This window comes from Populus trichocarpa, chromosome 1, assembly GCF_000002775.5.
Source record: "Populus trichocarpa isolate Nisqually-1 chromosome 1, P.trichocarpa_v4.1, whole genome shotgun sequence".
Classification (NCBI taxonomy): domain Eukaryota; kingdom Viridiplantae; phylum Streptophyta; class Magnoliopsida; order Malpighiales; family Salicaceae; genus Populus; species Populus trichocarpa.
In genome coordinates, this window is record NC_037285.2 from 21,938,439 (window position 1) to 21,943,856 (window position 5,418).

Genomic DNA, 5,418 nt, shown 5'->3' on the forward strand with positions numbered 1-5,418 from the left:
CAAAAAATACAAACACAAAGAAAAAAATAAAACAAAGTGCGAGGGGCCCACAAATAAATCAACGAAGGCCCCAATATTTTTTGGAATTTTCTGTTATCGAAAAGGGGTTTGTTTGGTCAAATATCAAATTCGAATGGGCATAAAAATTATGGCCAAGGCATAAGGGTGTGTTTTGCCAAACACACCCTTAGCAAACACACTTTGGGCCGGCTGGGCCTAAAGCCCAGACCCGGCCTACTCCTTTTTTCTTCTTTTTTTTTGGGGGCTGAGTCCAGCCCAGCCCGCATGGGCTGGGTTAGACTCAACCAGCCAGCCCAGCCCGGTCACTGGCCCAAGCTAGTGACCCGGCTGGGCAGCAGGCACGCGTGGTTCAAACCATGCGTGCGCTGCACAGGGCGAAGGTAATTACCTTTGCCCTGTTTTCTTATTTTGCAGCAAGAGATGCAGAAACAAAAGGAAAATGAAGGCCTTACCTGGCGATGACGAAGACGAAGGCAGAGATGAAGATGGCAGAGATGGTTTTCTCTGGAGAACGTTCTTCTTTTCCCTGCTTTTGTGTTTTTTTTGTTATGGGTTCTCTTTTTCTTTGGTTTTTTTGTTCCCCTGTTTTCTGCTCTCTTTTTTTTTCGATCTCTCCCCTGCCTTTTCTCTGTCTCTCCTCTCCTCTCTCTTTTTCTCGTCTCCAGAGCTTTGTATTTATAGGGGACATGCCAGGTCTTTTCTTCGCGCACGGCTTGCCTTTGGATAAGCACGGCTGGGAGGGATGCGTTGGTGTTTCATTAGGATTCGAATACCTGAGCTCGATCCTTATCTCCCCGGGGCATTTATCTTCATGAGGATAGGGATTAGTCTTTGTGTTTTAGCAGGACTGGGACGCTGTCATTTCACATTTTGCTCTTCTTTGCAAGTGGGTTTGCAAAGCCAGAGGAAGAAGAAGAAGAAACTGTGCATGGCTAAAACAACGTCGTTTTGGACCGAAATTGACCATTTCTCAATTTGGTCCTTGCAGTTTCCAAATTTTGCATATAAACCTCTAATCTTTTCAATTTCAAATTTTAAACCCCTTAAAATTAGATTAAAAGGAAAATGGGTCAAAATTCGGGTATAACAATAATTATGCTGCCCTCTACAGCATATAACTAGATTTTTAGCATGTGATATATTGCAGGTCAATTAATTTTTAAAAAAATATTTTAAAAAAACATTTAGGCATTGTTAATGTTTTTCTCATAGTAAAAAAAAATTAAACCATATAGAGGTCAATTTGATATAACCTATTAAGTTGATGGGCCACAAAACAACATGAATGACCAATAAAAACATAGTTTGACTAATAAAAATTCAAGAAAACATCTTTTTTTAGAAAAAAATATTGAAACAATCACATATAGATAGACTCGGGTCAACTAGGATTAACCTGTCAAATTTACGATCCGGATTATAAGATCATGATAACCCCAAATAAAACAAATCGAAACAAATTATGAGCTCAATTCCCAATTAATTTGATTTTGAAAAATGAAATTAAAAAAATAACAAAAAAATGACATGAGTTAACCTTACAAACCCATGACTCGGGTTAAGAGACCAGAATAACCCTATAAAAATTAAATAAAAATAAATGACTTGAGTCAACCCGGTTTAACTTATCAAAACCACAACCGGGATCATGAGACTAAAATGACCTCATAAAAAGAAAATAAAAACAAATTATGAAGCTCAACTTTTAATAAACTCAGTGTTGAAAGATGAAATTAAAAAAAACAGATCAATCTAAAAACAGGACATAATAAAACGAATCAAGTTTTCCTGGCTTAACCCGTAAAATACGTGACCCGAGTCATGAGATCGAGATAACCTTATAGAAAGCAAATCGAAACAAATCATGAAACCTAATTCATAATCAATTCAATATTGAATGATGAAATTAAAAAAATTATAAATTAAAAAAAACAAAAAAATCTCGAGTCAACCAGGTTAATCCTCTAAACTCGTGACACGGGTCATGTGACCGAGTTAGCCACATAAAAAGCAAATCAAAATAAATTATGAAGTCCGATCTCTAATAAATTAAATATTGAATAATAAAATTAAGGAAAAAATATAGATTTTGAAAAAAAAATACAAAGGTAAAAAAAACTATTAAAATGAATAGTATTTTGTGATGTAGTAAACAGTAAATACAATTTTTAATTTAACACACTAGCATTTTAATTATGTGGGATTATATATAAACCTCCCACTCCCTATCAATTAATTATCTCCCCAGCGAGGTTAGTATTTATTTATATTTTATAGTTTGTGATAGATCAAGCTTATCTATATATTATTCATCATTAAGGGCAAGGTCTTGAAGGAAAAAAAAATTAAGTCCTTTCTCACTAGAGGAATGTCTCAATAATTTCGTGGACAGCTTCTATACAATTGAGTAACATTACATTTGTTTTTATCATGAATTATATATAGCAATTTCATTGAATCAAAATTAAATCAACATACATCACTATTTTTAAAATTCATTGGCTGTGTAAATTACAACTTAATCAATGAAAATATATTAAGAAAAATAACCAACAAAAATAGTGAAGTATGGCCTTTAGGTCACCGCTAGTCTTTTTGTTGACGGTAAATCGGAACTTTTAACCTCTTTTATCCATATCTTTTTTGGCTAAAAAAAATGATTATCATTACAACATCAAGTCATGCACACCATTGAATTTAATATTTTTTTTATGACAGTAAATTGCATGTTAATTTTTTTGTATGAATATTTTTTATTAGAAAAAGTATGATAGGCGCGTGAATGAAATTGCATTATTTTATTTTAAGTTAATAAAAAATAGTTTATTTATAACAAATAGAAAAATTGTATCTTTTTTTAAATTAATGAACAAAAAAATGCATTTGAAAGGAAAAGCCCAGGCGTGTGGGCTTCGCTCTTGGGTCTGTTAAGATTTTTTTATTTTAAGGTCGCTCGCCCCTATTTTTCTTGAAAAAACAATCGATGACATGTTGTTTGCCGTTGCAGACAATATGTCATCTGCCAATCCATATTACGTCCACCACCGTAGTGGCTAGAAAATTAGAGCGATAGAGTTTTCACCTAGAAAACTTGTTTTTGAACCCATTTCAATCCAAAACACCCCTACAAACACACTTAGAATATTAAGAAACTAACTTATCAACCTAATAAATAAAAAAAGGGTACAAACCACAAATTAAATTGAATAAAATATCACATCCTCGACTTAAATCTGGTTTTAGGCTATATTGAGGCTTAAAACAACCATCATAAGATTCTTCTTACATAGTGGAACATGTTGACACCAATTTTAACCATTTTGTGGTCGGAATAGGTGTCAATGATGAACTTTCTCTCTTTATGCTGGAATCTGATGAATTCTCTCTCTCTCTCTCTCTCTCCCCTATAAAAAATAGAATTGAAAATGATGAAAATAAAATTTAGCATCAAAATAGAATTTTAGAAAATCTAAGGAACTGATCACTTATTAAGTTAAAAAGATGGAGGACTACACTAAATTTTTTTTGGATGACATTAGAATCTTCCACCTATTGTGCTTGCGTTTTTCACTTTGATCCTTTATTTTTCAATTTCATTATCTCTTCAAAAAAGGAAACTGATTGGCTATTAATTTGGGCTTAAAAGGGTTTAATTGTGCAAAACAAAAGATTGAAGATTAAATTGAAAATTTTAAAAGATCACTATTTTAATCCACAATGATTTGTGAGAGAGTGAATAGTAAATAATTGCATAGTAAAATCACCACCTCTTTTAGTTTCTTTTAATAGTCTTTATTTTTTAAATTCTTGTAATAAGTTTTTTTTTCATCCCCCCTCTTTTTCATCATTCTTCTTTCATTTTTATTATTTAACATTTGGTTGATTTTGAATTTGTTTTTATAAAATGTTTCGGTTTGCTTTCTATTATCGTAGTCTCAAACATATATCATGATATTTGGTTTGTGTTTGATTTTACAAGCATTTATTTTTATTATTGTATATTAAATAAAAAAGTTTTTAAATTTAGTGGATTAATCCATTATCCAGATCATGAATTTAACATGTTAAGCTGCAAAACTCGGATCGATCTAATATGTCGGCGTCTCAATATTAAAAAAAATCATCTTCATTTTATTTTTTTAAAGCCAAACCACGCTTTTTTACTTGTTGTCCGAGTTACCTTTAAACTTGTCAAATCGATTGAGTTATATCAAAGTAACTCTCATATAATTTAATTTTAAACTTGAAATAAAAAAAATTAAATTAAAAAATTTCAAGTTCTTAAATAAAACATAATAATAATATCAGATAATTTTTTATAATCTAAATAATTTTGTTATTTATGTTAAAAAACTTTGATTAGCACGACCAGTAAAATCAGCCGCCGGGTCTTCCATGTTTTGATGTTATCGAAGGTACTGAATAATGATCACAAAATACCTTCATTGATGTGATACATCGATTTTTCCAAAACGGTATCCAAACATTTGAACAAAAACACAGTTTTTTAACCATCTAAGTGGTGGTCCAGTGGTAAGAGCTTGGGACCAAGAGGTTTGCTCCCTCTTTGGCCTCAGGTTCGAGCCTTGTGGTTGCTCATATGATGGCCACTGGAGGCTTAAATGGTCGTTAACTTCAGGGCCCGTGGGATTAGTCGAGGTGCGCGCAAGCTGGCCCGGACACCCACGTTAAACTAAAAAAAAAATAACACAGTTTTTTCGAAACATTTTTATTTTATTTTTCCAAACAAAATCCTGGCAACTCATTATTTATCAACTTGATGCTTGATTAGTAATTCTTAGCCATGACCTGGTGTTGCTCAATATCTACAGCCATCCATCCATGGCCGCAAAATTAATGCCTTCTACAGCCATCCATCCTGTTATTGACTCTTCCAGAACGCATCAAGACCCCGTTAACATGTTTTACAAGTTCCTGCCAGGCGGGTCTAGCTGTGACTTGGTCAGGGTAAGTTTGTAAAAAAAACTTGTATGATGTAGACAATGGCATTCGGACTAGCGTGTTAAATGTGTCAAATAAATTTAATGATGTAGACAGACATCAATACAACAATGATATCCGATTAGTTGGTAACATTAAATATTAACAAAATATGATAAAAATAAACTTTAAAAATAGATATATATCATTGGATCAATGGGACCGATTTGTAGATCCACACTAATCCAACAATATACAAGAATGACTTGGGAATTAATTAATTAATTAGTAAAACTCGAAAGCAAACCTGGATTTTCATAAAGATATTGCGCCACACCCCTGAAGCCAGATTCTTGCAATTATTGTGATCCTCAAGTGCAATAAAGTGTGGGGGTGTAAAAGTCAAAGTCCTCCCAAAGTAAAGGGGGATCTTATTATTTAAGGATGGCTCTGACA

The 5,418-nt window shown here is 32.8% G+C and overlaps 1 protein-coding gene across 1 annotated transcript in view; it reads left to right on the forward strand.

Moving 5' to 3' along the window:
* The window catches only part of LOC18094910 (uncharacterized), a 76,814-nt gene that overhangs the window by 25,886 nt on the left and 45,510 nt on the right, over positions 1 to 5,418 (forward strand). The gene's annotated exons all lie outside the window — the stretch shown is intronic.